The sequence below is a fragment of the Taudactylus pleione genome, unplaced genomic scaffold (assembly GCF_031769625.1).
Source record: "Taudactylus pleione unplaced genomic scaffold, aTauple2 ptg000007l, whole genome shotgun sequence".
Taxonomy (NCBI): domain Eukaryota; kingdom Metazoa; phylum Chordata; class Amphibia; order Anura; family Myobatrachidae; genus Taudactylus; species Taudactylus pleione.
This window is the reverse complement of record NW_028284410.1, coordinates 29,924,911-29,938,988: the sequence shown is the minus strand read 5'-3', so window position 1 is coordinate 29,938,988 and position 14,078 is coordinate 29,924,911. Positions and strand designations below refer to the sequence as shown.

Sequence of the window (14,078 nt, the reverse complement as noted above, 5' to 3'; positions counted from 1 at the left end):
GTGCGCAAACAAAAATTATTCTATTCCCTTCTAAGGCCTTGACATGGGCAGCCATTTCAGACATGTCCATTTATATCAGAAATGCTCCAATTCCCATTGCATTTAGACTAAAAAGTTACCTAGTTAGTGCTTACAAATACTCCAATACAAACACTGGAATACAAGTCATGAACGACAGCCCCTGGTGCAACTTCCTCTTGTCTCTATCTATCTGTTGATGCACATTTTAGGCAAAATCTGAAATTCTACTTTTTCTTCTATCATATTAGTCTGCACTAAGTGGTCTATAGCCTTCATTTCCTCAACTTCAAAGCAGTAGCATCTCAAGGTCATCATAACTAAAAGAGGCCTATCCTCAATAACATTAAGTTAAGCAATAAATTGCAGATTACTATGAAATAAAATGATTCCTAAAAATGGCACCGCTGTCCCTGCACAACATTACATAGGCCTCCAAAAAAATAAAACACAAACAAAACAACTTGCTGACTAGAGTATTTTCCTTTGGCCTGCAGAGTTCCTAGCGTCTGGCCTGGAATGTGTTCCTGCACATCAAACATTCCAATGACCTTCATACCTTATCTGAGAGCATAACTTGTATAAAGTATACCTCTGTCAGCAGCTAGGAAGCACACTTGTACAGTTACCAAGCTTGCATTGCCATAACCCCTCTGCAAGAATGTGCATAGTCTAATGACCCTGCTATGTACACAGGATATACAAACACACTGGCTTACCTGCAAGGCACAAGGACAAGAGAGAAAAGCAAACCCACAATACACAAAGTATCCTTCAACACAGAGTAAACAAAACAATTTAAATGATTTCTCCTGTCAGAATAGGCAGACCATTTCTTCTACTGTAAACATAAATGAAGGCAAGACCATTACAAATTAAACTGATGTGGCAATCGGAATATAAGCAAAAGTAACAGCTGTTCTGAATACTAGTAATCACTTAACACCTAACCATTTCTTCACTGTTCCAGGATAATGCCAACAACATCTGGGACATAAGAGGTGAACAGAAAGCAGAAGATTTAGAGAATTATAGTATATAAATGATAAATAGATATGTTATATACACACACTGATCCTCTGCACTCTAATTATATATAGTACACACACACACACACACAAAACATTTGTGGACCACACACAATGTTAGCTGAGCATTCCCTTGTAATTCTTAGTTGCACTTTGTACAGGTCTTTATCACTACATACCACAAGAGAAAAAGAAAAATCCACACAACTGTGCAAGAGGTGCAGCAGAAGGTATGCCTGGAATGCAAGGGGCCATTTTCTTAGACAGTACAAACTTGGATTTCTCAATGAAGGGGAGAGAAAAAACAAAAACACACGGATACACAGAAAGAAAAAAAAAAAAAAAAGTGTATAATATATATAAAAAAACAATACAAAAAAAAAAAAAAAAACTTACCAGTGTCAGAGCTAAATTTCAGGAAATTTCCATTTCATGAGTGTTCGGCTAAGCTGAAGCACTTATATTTTTACCCTTCAGCTCCACTCTCACTAACCCTCCCCCCTCTCAGGAAAGAGGGGGAGAAAAAAAAAAAGAGAAAGAAGAAAGGACAAAGGCATGAGGACATGCAAGGACGATACAGTGCAATATCCATTCCTGAAGCCAGACAGACAGGGTCTGCTCTCCTTCCAAACTCCTCGCCATTTCTCTTTGTCTTTCAGCTGACCCCTGTCTAAGGGAAAAACTCCCAAGTCTCCAATGAAAAATCCTGCAGCCTCCTTCCACTTTAACAGTCAAAGGCATTCAATCTAGCCTGCTACATGACACTAGCACCCGCCTCTCCTCCAACCCTATTGGCTGCCCCTTCATATTGGAGAGCATTGCTCTGCTACTATTGGTTGATTAGGTCATCAGTCTCCTCCACTGTAACACTTCCTGTTTAAAGTTACCTTGAGACAAACAGGGGTCAGACCAAGTGACTTTAAAGAACAGAGTACATTGGATTAATATGTAATACATGCTCAATGCAGCACGGTTTTCAACCATTTAATCAAAAACATTTCTGTTAACGGTTAACAGCACACAGAGTTTGTATGTTCACTAGTTTTCGATACAACATCATGTAAAGGTGGGAGATTTGCTTTGCACAGTGTTACCATTGCTACTAGCCCCCCCTCCTCAATTAAATATAATGTACTGCACACATCTGCTAGGAGGAGTGAAGGAAAGGTGCTGGCTGAATATAACAAAAGACACACGTGTAGCAGACAGATAACAATATGAGGTTGCTCCAGCCAGCCAATTCCAGTGCATGAATATAACAAACTCACACATTAAACAGAGCTCTCACACCAAGGTCAAAACAGAAGCTTTAAAGGCTACATAATCAGGTTACATTTACAACAAAAACCACAAAACTCTTAAGGTTGTGTTATGTACGGATACCCTCTAAATTGCACAGGACGGAAACAGCTAAATAGTCCAACCCATTAATACTTTCGGTACACCTCCTAAATTCCACAACATTGGAAGTTTTTCCCCTCTTATAATGCTGTTTATCATATGTCTTAAATGAATCAGAATGTTAGAGTATCTTGGACTCATTAGTGTCATCATTTATTTGGAAGCTTTTACCACTGATTAACTACAATACTCTAATATGGGATTAAAAGAAATAAACCTCAAAAGGCTTTTCCTAAATGCAAAAGTGTCAAATATTAAAATGATATAAGTAATCACCCACTTGTACTTGGTAGAAGCACATTTAGCTGAAATTACAGTGGTGAGCATCTGATTAAGTGGGTGATTCAACTGTTTTATCGCTCTTAATCTACCGTATACAGTGACAGGAGATCGGGGGCAATATTAAATGGTTTCAAGGCGCACATATATTTTCACACTTGTCGCGCCCAAATAAACAGAATTTAGCCACGTAAAGCATCTAAACCAGTCTAAAGTCCTGCTTAGTACTCTCAAAACAAGGACTTTTCCCGCGATTTCTGCTTGCCACCTCAGGAGGGTGCGAGTGGCGAGCAGAAAGCTGTGTGCTGCAGCATTCACGCCCAGTCGGAGCAACAAATAGTTGGGCCCATTACCAGCAGCCGCAAACAATGAATCCCCCCTTAAGTGTCTACCAGTTTTGCACATTTGGGCACTGCAACACTGTTGAAAAAGCTATTTGCTAATTATTCCATCAGGATCAATGTTTCTGTGAAAACCCCTCAGGATAATACTACTACTACTAATTTTATTTATACAATGCTTTTCTTCAGTAGGACTCAAAGTCGCTTTACAGACATCAGAAAACATGGTACTTTGTACAAGGATTTGGTTTTGCAGAAAATAGAAAACCACACAGATAATTAAAAACAACCGAAACCTAGAGAGCACAATAAGCATATTGCAGTGATGTGCATACTTTACGTGATGCAGTGTACGCCACTCTCTGGCCCTCACGTTCTATTCAATTGCAAAACGTGTTTCTCAAGTTAAAGTTATGTCACATGTATAGTACATGAGTGGGAGTACTTGAAGGTCTAAACAGATCTCAAACATCAGAGTTAACTTCTATAGCAAATTGTCATAAGAAACCTTACAGCCTGTCAGAGGTCTGTGTTGGGTCTTTGTCTTGACATCTGTTCAGTGTTCTCCCCAATGCTTTATTTCTGGGGCAGCTCACCCAACAAAATTCCTCTGCCACCCGGCACAGTGAGGAGGCCGAAAGTCGCGCTGCATTGATGTTTCATATAGAGAAGTCAGAGCAGAGCAACTTACTGGCAACGTCACAGTGCCAGGCGGCATCAGACTGGAGGGCAGAGAAGATTCCTCTCCAAGTCTAAAAGGAAGGGTGCAGTTGAACAGTGAAAAGGGTGAAATGCCTGTGTCCACTCTCTACGTTTCAGCTACTCCGTGTTGTTTCTTCTTCTGGGCCTTCTGTATAGCAGCAGGTGGTGTAGTATCTGGGCTAGCTATCAGCCCAGACAGCAAGTGGGGACAGTATCTGGGTAACACTGCCATCTGTGTCAAGCCAGCAAGTGGGACTGGTTGTGTCCAAAGAGCGGTGGGGCTGTATCTGGGTGTTGTTAAAAATAATGTGTGTGTCCATCCAGCATGTGGGGCAGGCTATGCCCAAAAAGTTATTGGGCACTAACTGGACTGCTGTTAAAAATGTAAGTTCGAACACAACAACAGGGCCAGAGTTTTCCAACAAGAACATGGCAGATGAGGCTGGTCCATGTTATGAATCACAGTCTGTTTCGCATGAAAAATGTTTCTCTAAACATCGCATATCAGGACTAAACAGAGACTGGCTTAAAATATTTCAGTGGTTGTTGGTAAAAGATAATGGGGGATATATGGGAGACTCAACCTGTACTACATATTACACTGTATGGAAGTTTGCTTGAGCATTGCAAGGCTATGGATTATACATTCTTAAAGCATCTTGATATTGGAAAGAATGCAAATTACAGTACAGATAGAATAATGCAAAAATTGCTTTACATCTTATGCTGGCCATACACGCTACAATTATCGGGACGATCCGCCTGATATCGGCGGATCGCCGCGATAATTGTAGCGTGTGGGGGGGCGACCGAGGGTTAAATATTGCTCGGTCGGGCATGCTGGATTGTCCAGCATGCCCATCCGATGCAATATTTCCCGTTAAACTGTCGGCCGCATCGGGCAGTGTATGCCCAGCGCAGCCGACAGACAGACATTTCCTGTGTTCCTTCCTACGGAAGGAACAGGGAAATGTCTCCTCCCCCGGGGGCGGAGCGCGGATGTCTGCCGAATACACTGTGAGAGTAATCTCACAGTGTATGCCGGCGACTTCTGCGGCTGGCAGCCGGCCAGATAAAATGTCTGTCGGTCTAACAGACATTTTATCTGGTAGTGTATGCCCAGCATTAGTTTCACAAATAAGATGTAAAATTCTTAAACATTTGCATTCGGCACATGTGTGATGAAACGACAAACATCTCAATTTTGTAGCAGCTTATTACCTACAATAATTATGTTTGTAACCTTAGAAAAAAAAAAAAAATACTGTTAGTTATCAACATGTAGTATCATTGGGGGCAATTCAATTCAGCGCGCAGTTAATAACCACGGGAAGGAGCTCCCAGAGCTACTCAGCTCGCTGTTAGGGAGACTAACAAGCAGAAATCCAACTTAAGTGCCAGCCGCGAGGATGTTTGCCAGCTTAGTGCGTCGCTAACAGCCTCGTGGCCAGCAGTTTAGTCGGAGAACACTGGTTCTCGTGACTAAACACCCAGGTTAAGTTGCGAGAACTGCCATTCTCAGACTTAAGTTGTTATAGTCGGCTTAAACAGTAAGTTGAACTGAACAGCTCCGGAACCAACTTCCCGGCGCTATTCACCTCATGCTTAATTGAATCGCCCTCATTGATTGCAAAGGGGCCCATGCATCAGCGCCGCGATTCCCCGTTTCCCCATTCTGCCAATATGAAAATCCACGGATCTTTGGTCATCGATCGGCAATCAGTCAGCAGATCTGGAAAATTTACATGTAATAGAAGCCAACTCGCCAAATCCGACCATTATCAGTTTGGGATGAGGGAATCTAGATTTTTCAACATGTTGAGTATACCCAATTCTCTGACCTCGCTGTCGGCAGAACAAGGAATTGTCGTAATAGCAGCTAGATGTATGGACTCTCTAGAAAATGATTGAAAAATGGCCAAAATAGGGTTGAAAACATTTTTTAGTTTGTGGGCCTATGCTTTGATGGAACAGCTGTTATGATTGTGAAGCACAAAGGGGTATCAAAAATATTACAAGATGAAACAGGCGGAGCCATGGTCAACTGTCATTGTATTAAACACCACCTGGCTAGCTGCTGAGGTGCCTTATTTATTACAATTTTATGATATAACAAAACTGTTCTTTTCAACATTACCAGTTAGTATGGCTGTTTTAAATGAAATCCAAAATATACTGAACAGTCCTCAGATTAAACTTAAAATGGCTGGTGACACTAGGGGGTCAATCCAATTGCCAGTAGCAAGTTTGTTTCCTGAAACTCGCAGACTTCACATCGAAGAGCTCTTCAGAGAAATCTCCAACCCAATTAAAAATGCCTATTCGCACTACTCTCAACGGAGGGGTGCAAATTGACTGACAAATGAGATTTGAGAGAAGTGTATGAAAAAGTGGGGAGACCATCCTGGACCCCCCAAAATGGATAATTTCGTTAGCAGGATGGTATAGAAGGCTGTTTGTGGGCATTAGGAAGGTACTTTAGGCTTTTGAAGTGGTGTCAAATAGCTGATGTGTTTTTTTTTCTTTTTTTTAAAAATGCAAGAAAATGATTAAAAAAAAAACTTTTTTCGTTTAATCGCAAACTAAACTAAAAATGCAAGAAAAAAAAAAAAAATAGTAAAAAAGGTGACTTTGAGAGCATCTTAAAAAATGTAAGAAAAAGAAACAATTATTTTTCAATTAAAATATTATTGTAATTAATTTGGGGGTACCTAAACTAACAGAAAAAAAAGTTGATTTTGGGACAATTTGAGGACAATTTTTTTACCCAAAAAAATGACATGTAATTATTGAACTAATGTTAATTGGAAACTTCCAAATGCCTAGTCATTAGGGGGGTGTCAAAGGGGTTCAGCACAGTGTCCCGACATTTTAACCTTAAAATAAAGATTTTCCTTCCCATCTCTCACCCTCATGGAGGTGCGAATGGAAAGATGCAAAATTCAGTCTGATTCAGTGAGAGCACATAATTGGACTGCAAAATTAATTTGCTATGTAAATTCGAAAAGAAAATATCAACTCGCAATTCGCACCTAACTGGATTGACCCCTATGTGACTGTATGTTGACTTTGCTATACAATCTTTGGGGGGGAAATTCAATTGTTTTTGGGCACCCAAAGTCCAGTCTAAAAGGTGCCCATCTACTAGACGATTAAATTGAGCGATTGAACAATGTCGTTATCGTTCTAAATAGTTTGCAAATCGATAAGAAAAATTTCTAAAATGACCAGCGATGCGCGCACCCGCTGGTCATTTAGACATCTATCATCGGGAAAACAGCATGTTTGCAGATGATTGATGTGCCTACACTGAACGACTGCTCGTTCAGTGTAGGCACATCACAGACTGACAAGCGACTGCATGATTAAAATGTCGTAATCGTGCCTTTAAGTGGATGGGCAATATTCAATTGTTTTGCCTCTGGCACCCATTATTTCTGCTTGCACCTTCCTGAGGTGGCGAGCAGAAATACAGTCAAATCGAGCACCCAAAATGCAGCTCGTCCATTAGTTTGCATGGGTTTAGATGCTTTACGCACTTGGGTGTGACCTGGCAATAAGTAATGGGCACCCGCAGCACTCGCACCCAACGGCAAATCAATTAAATATCGCCTGTCACTTTAGGAGAATCCATGGCAAGTGTCATTACAGCACTGGAAAGAGGCCACTTAATGAAACTACATCACAGCTGAAGGTTTAAGCAAATATAAGAACATACAAGTTTGCAGCTTCACTTTCAGATGTGTTGTCTCATTTGTCTAAAGTTTGACAAAGGAAGGTTAATTTAACAGAAATAAACCTTATCTTAGAAGCTACAAAACTATGCATTACAAAATTTGAACACTTCTTAAAATCTCCATCTTGCTGGTGAATAGTCTGATGCTAATGCTACTGCTTTTAAGACAAATATCTATGGTAAATAAGTAGACAGTTAACCAACCACCTAGAACAGTGATTCCCAACCTCGGTCCTCAAGGCACACTAACAGTCCTGGTTTTAGTGATATCCATGCTTAAGCACAGATGGTTAAATCAAAATAACTAAGGTACTAATTAAGTCACCAGTGCTCAACTATGGCTATCCTTAAAACCTGGACTGTTAGCGTGCCTTGAGGACCGTGGTTGGGAACCCCTGACCTAGAAGCAAGTGTTCCAGATATGCCAACTTCATCCTGCTTTTCAATAGTTTTTAATGGGATGTAGTCAGGAAGCTGACAGTCGAAATGCCGACCACCGGCTTCTCGACTGTCAAATCCCGGCAGGGGACTAATGATAGGCGTTGAAACCCCGATGCCTATCATTATCCCTACGACGGGATCCCGACGCCCGGCATACCGAACGTAGGTAAGCCAGACGGCGGGAGTGGACAGCCGCGGGGGTGGGGGTTAGGTTTGGGGCTAGGCACCCCCCTGGGAGGGTTAGGGTCAGACTAGGGGAAGGGGGGTTAGGCACCCCCGAGGGAAGGTTAGAGTTAGCCATCACTTGGGAGGGTTGGGTTTAGGGTGCGGGGAAGGGGGGGGGGGGTTAGGTTTAGGCACTTACGGGGGGAGGTTAGACACTGGGGGTTGAGGTTAGGGTTAGGCACCCCTAAAGGAGGGTTAGGGTTATATATAGTAAAAAATACTTACCTGTCGGGATCTTGTGATGCCGGTCTTCCGGCGTCGTGTCAGACATACAGTTTCCGTATTTAATACAGAAAACCATGATCAAAATGAGGCTTTAGATTCTTTTTGAGAATTATTCAAAAAATGGAAGTCCAGCAGGCAGTTGAATCAAAATTGTTTAAACTAAAGTCCAACAAAAATCTAGATTAAAAACAAATAATGCATACATTTTTAACAATAACTGGGCACAATGGGGGGTATTCAATTGGGCACAAAATCTGTGGGTGCCCAATACTTACCATGTCCAAATGTACCAGGTTTAGCTGCGTAAAGAAACTAAACCAGTCTGAAGTCCTGGTTAGAACACTCAAACAGCTGTTTGTGTGCCTAAAATATGGACTTTTCACAGATTTCTGCTCGCCACCTCAAGAGGGTGCTAGCAGAATTTTGGGTGCCCGTGGCACTCACCTGTTTGAAGCAACAATTGAATGGCTCTGTCAGGCGCCCAAAGAATTGAATTCCCCCCAAAGAATCTTTTCCAAATTTAACAAAACTAGCTGCTATTGGACTGACAACACCTGTAACCACAGCTGAATGTGAAAGGATATTCTACTCTAAAACAATTTAAAACCTCTTTAATACGTCTTTCACACCAAGTGGAGAACCCGGGTTATTGCCGGGTTCTCCACTGGTGTGAAACGGTAGACCCAGTCATACCTAAAAGACTGCGGATTGGCTGGCTCAGGAGTGCTTGAAGATGACATCATCTCCAAGCATTCTGTGTGAACAGCGACGACCCGGGAATAACCCGGGTCCAGTGGGTTGAGTCATTTGAAGCCCCAGCTTCAACCTGTGTTCAGTATCCCGGTTCGGGGCTTCAGTATGTAAGGAGTTAATGCAATCTCATGAAGCAGAGCACACTAAATAAACTGATGCTGATATCACTACAGGAAATAGATCCTACAGACTTTGATTATAAAAAAGCTGCAGACAACTGGGCCTCAAAGAAGAAAAAAATGTATATATAAAATGTTAATCTCGAGTTTAAGTCAATATAAAAGGTTAGGATTATAACATTTCATTATTATGAAGGGGATGTAGTCGGCATCCCGGCGTGCGGTACACCGACGGTCCTAATACAGGCGTCGAAATCCTGACACCAGCATCCCGACCGTCGGCATCCCTAAGGTAAGTTTCGTGGTGCACGGGGAGGGTAGCGTTACCTAGCGGGATTAGGCACTAGGGGGAGGGTTAGGGCTAAGCAATTGAGAGGGAGGGTTGGGATAGGATTAGTCACCAGGTGGGGGGGGGGGGGCGCGTTAGGTTTAAGCACCGGGAAGGGGGTGTTAGGTTTAGGGTGCGGGGAAGGGGGGTTAGGCTTAGGCACAGAGAAGGGTGGGTTAAGGTAGGGTAAATACTTACTATTCACTACAATGCGTGTCGGGATTCTGCCTGTCGGGATGCCGTTGTCGATATTCTGAGTAACGGCATCCCGACAGCCAGGGATATCATACCCAACCCTTGTGAAGGCCCCCACCTGGCTACTTATTGATGCCACCCAGCTGGCAAAGTTTTCTGGGATAACACAGGCTTAATTAAAATTGAATTGGAACCTACGCTTGTACAACATTACGCCTGTTGGCATTTTCCGTAAATGCAATTGGATTGCAGAGAGATTGCTTAAAACACCACAAATCATGCCAGTTTTGACATGAAACCATCACATGTAAAGCATGCAGCTATTTTTACTTATAAGAAAAAAAAAAACAGTAGAATTTCAATAGTATACATCACTCAATCAATAAGCAGAGTACCAACACCTAAAATTTATTTGCAACCATTCAAATTCAACACACTGCGTTTGGACACCTAAAAGCCCAACTATTTACAGATTTCTACTCACCACCTCAGGAGGGTGCAAGCAGAAATAATGGGCATTCTTCAGTAGAAACAGTTTAATAGCTCCCATCAGGTGCTCCCCCCCCCCCACCCCACCCCCCAAAAAACTACTGAATTATACCCCCCCTCCCCAAAAAACACATCTTATTCTTATATTGTAAAAGGAGAATGACTGGAAAAATAATCTCTATGCCCTGTATTTTACTCCCAAAAAATATTTTAACCTTTTTACTTGTGAGGTGATTACTTTGTTTTGAACTTTTCAGTCTAAAAATTAATCATTTAGAAAAAAGATCAGCACCTTTAATCAAAAATAGGCGAATTATACATATTTTTATCTGGGATACTTCTCAAATTGATTCACTTCTTAATATACTAGTGGTATATTTGCACAGAAGAATATCACACAAGATGAAAACACAATATGCTCTCCTAATCCTCCCCCAACACAATTCTCAATGGGATTAAAGCAACTCTGGATAACATACAAAATATCTGTCATTGACGTGCTAGTCAGGGTCAGATTATAGGAGGGGTGAAAGGGGCGGTCGCCAAGGGCCCCCAAACTGCCGCAAATACCGACCAGAACCTGGCCATTCTGGACTGTCCCTGGCAGTATAAAACGCAGCACAGTGAGCACACACTCGCTGACACTAACGGACCTGACTGGAAGCCCCACCCCCTTGCTGTCATAATGCCGCGATTCGCGGGTGCACGGATAGGGGGCAGGACCTAATGCTGTGGAGTGCCCGCCCCCATCCATCAGAAAGCTGATGCTGCAGCTGAAATAGAATGTGTGCGCTCTCTCTCCCCTATCCCTTGTCTCACTCCCTGCAGCACCGATAATGACAGTGGAGGGCCCAGAGACAAGGTAAGGGGCATAGTTGCTGCATGACGCTGTGGTAATTTTATTGATGGGGCCCCCACAAGTCTTAATCCAGCCCTGCTGCTAGTATATAGTTCTAGGTAGCTGATGTATCAAGCAGTGAAAAGAGTGAAGTGGACCAGTGTAATTGCCAATAGCAACTAATCAGCTTCATGGTAGCAATTATCAAGCACATTCTATAAAAGATGCTGACTGGTTGCCATGGGCAACTCTTCTACTCTTTTCACTGCTTGTTCCATCTACCTCTAGGTTTCTTGTAGAGATAGCAGCAGGTTTACTACAGCATTTCTCTTCCTATGGGGCCCATTTATCATTGAATATTTGAGGTAAAATCCCCCAAAACACCCGTTTTCCGGGGCTTACCTCAAAATATTAAGGTTCCCCCGGATATATCAAGGAGGGACCAGCCGCATCCCCCATAGGTTTCTATGGGGGATGCGATACTGCCAGAATTACCAATATCCAGAATGCGATGCATTCCCGATATCGGCCCACGCAGCTAACATCATCTGAAGATGGTGTTAGCCGCTGTAGCCTATGGGCTACCACCGCATAATTAGTCGGCAGAGGGTTCCCCCAGAATCCTCCCCCGGCAATGGCCACCAGTCACTGCGCTCCTTTTGGAGCCCCTGTCCCTGCATGTCCCAGACTGTACATCCGGCCGTTATGATTGCATTTTGCAATGCAACCATGGGCAGTACTGACATGCCCTGATCGCATTGCAAATGCGGTCTTTAATAAATGGGGGCCAAAGTCTCCACTGGCAGTAGACACTAATTCTGCCGAATCCTACCCCCTACACTAATTGCATCTTATTCTTTGATAGGAATTCCAGCCTTTGAACCACAGCATACCAATAGCATTATGATTCTGCTCCACGTTTCACAGTAAGGGCAGTACTATTGGAATCACTGTCTATTGCCAAGAAAAGAAAAAAGCGAATATATATATATGCTCTCTTTGGTAATTGTGGTCGGCAGCCCGGGAGCAGCTCCACGTGATTAAAATGGCCGCAGCAGCAGAACTTGAAGACTTGATTCCCTGGTAAGATGTAAACATGTACTGCTGATATGGTGTAACGCACAGCGCAGCTGCAGCCGGTAAGTGCCAGAGCTCTGTCCCATATGCGCTGGGACCAGGGCACTTTTCAAGGTATATTTTCATGAATGAAATGCGCCATTACTGACAAGTATAAGTCTCCGCAGTGTGTTACAAATGCATGGGAAAAAAAGGTTTAATGTAACACATGTATATATTTAATATACAGAAGAATCCCCCGGATGTACGGCGCAGGGATGCAGCTTGTGTTTAAGCCTTGTGCTGGGTGCCGGGTACTATGTAAAGATGTGTTATGTTAAACACAATAATGTGTTACCTTCAATCCCTGGTGGTACAGCGGGGATGTGGAACCCTCCAAGCCAACGCTTTATTTCTCTCGGGCGCTACGCCCGGCACAATTCCCCTGTCGCCCGACGCTGAGAATGATTCGCTGCGGCCGCAAGTCGCGCAGCGCTGACGTAACGTCAGCGCAGCGCGACTTATTATTGGCGGCGTCAGACTGAAGGGCAGAGAGTGCGTGTCCCTCCCCCGGCAGAAGAGGGAGGGAGGGGGCGGGAATAGTTGCCGGTACTTACTGCTTGTATACCGTGGCCTGTACCACCACCCACCCTGTGCGTTTCAGCGGCGGCGTGCTGTTTATACGGAGCCTTCTGTGTAGCCAGCAAGTGGGGCAGGATCTGGGCCGCTGATAGAAAATATAGTTGTGTCCAAATAGCAATTGTGCAGTTTCTGGGCTAGTGATGGACGTCGGAAGCCTGTCCATCAAATGGTTGGATATTGGGATGGGACATCAAAAGAAAACATTAGTAGTACCAAGATTTTTAACATTGGATTCAAAACATTGTTTAGTCCTAAACATTGGTTCTAGATCATCGATGTTAACCGATGTTTTTATTTTAAGTAAACTACCTACTTAAACATATAATACACTAATCAACTTCTGAAATCATACTTATGTTTATTTGATGGAGGCTTACAGTACATACATTTAAGCGGTTCAAAAAAACAGCGGCACTCAGAGGATTTAAAAAATGTGAAAGTACATTATAAGACCTGTAAAAACCTGTATTTCGTAGGCAGCATATTACAAGCAGTCCCCCTGAAACATTGGCAATAAATGGGGTATTTGTGCTGCTGGGACACAGGCATCTAGCACCACGGCCGTGTCAGTGGCTGCCAGGTGACAGCGCGCTTGCCACAGCTGGTGTTGCTAGGGGACTGACATAATTTTTGAGCGCCTTGCTGTCTGAGCCTCATGGTCCCGGCGGTAACTCACTGGGTTGGGATAAGTAGCATTTATTTGTGGCTGCATATATATATATATATATATATATATACATTGTGTGATCTGTCTATATATATATATATATATATATATACACATACAATACATACATATACTGTACATGTAGTGAGTGACTGAGGGCCTGATTCAGAGCTGAACGCTCTGACCAGAATCAGGGCCCTCCTCCATGAAAATGGAGCGGCCTCCTGGCCGCTCGCATAGCTGTGGGCGACCACCCACAGCATATACGAGCGGTCAAAAAGATGGTCGCGATGGTCTTGACCATCGGACTTGCGACGGAGACCCTGCGGTAGGGTCTCCCTGCCACAAGCCCAGGAGTGATGTCAGTGGGGCCGGCTTCAGACGGTAGGCGTTCTCATGGGAACGCCTCTGTCTGGCAGGCACGCCTACCAAAGGGGGCGTGCTGTCAATCAACATCGACAGCACGCCCCCTTTGGTGCGAGACCCGGAGCGATGAAAAGCCCGTCGCTCCCCGGGTCTCGCGCATGCGCAGTGGGAAACATCGACCCGCTTGCAAGCGTACTGCCGCTCGCGAGCAGGTCTGAATGACCCCCTG

The 14,078-nt window shown here is 43.5% G+C and overlaps 1 protein-coding gene across 2 annotated transcripts in view; it reads right to left on the bottom strand.

Moving 5' to 3' along the window:
* Nucleotides 1-12,692, bottom strand: part of NFYC (nuclear transcription factor Y subunit gamma) — a 79,541-nt gene extending 66,849 nt beyond the window's left edge. Inside the window, exon 1 of one of the 2 annotated variants that reach the window (XM_088462743.1) lies at nucleotides 12,533-12,692. The gene's annotated coding sequence lies outside the window, so the exon portion shown is untranslated. Of the gene's footprint in view, nucleotides 1-1,442; nucleotides 1,638-12,532 lie in introns of those variants that run through there. The other variant, XM_088462753.1, reaches the window with a different exon arrangement.
* Between the last annotated feature and the right edge of the window lie 1,386 nt (nucleotides 12,693-14,078).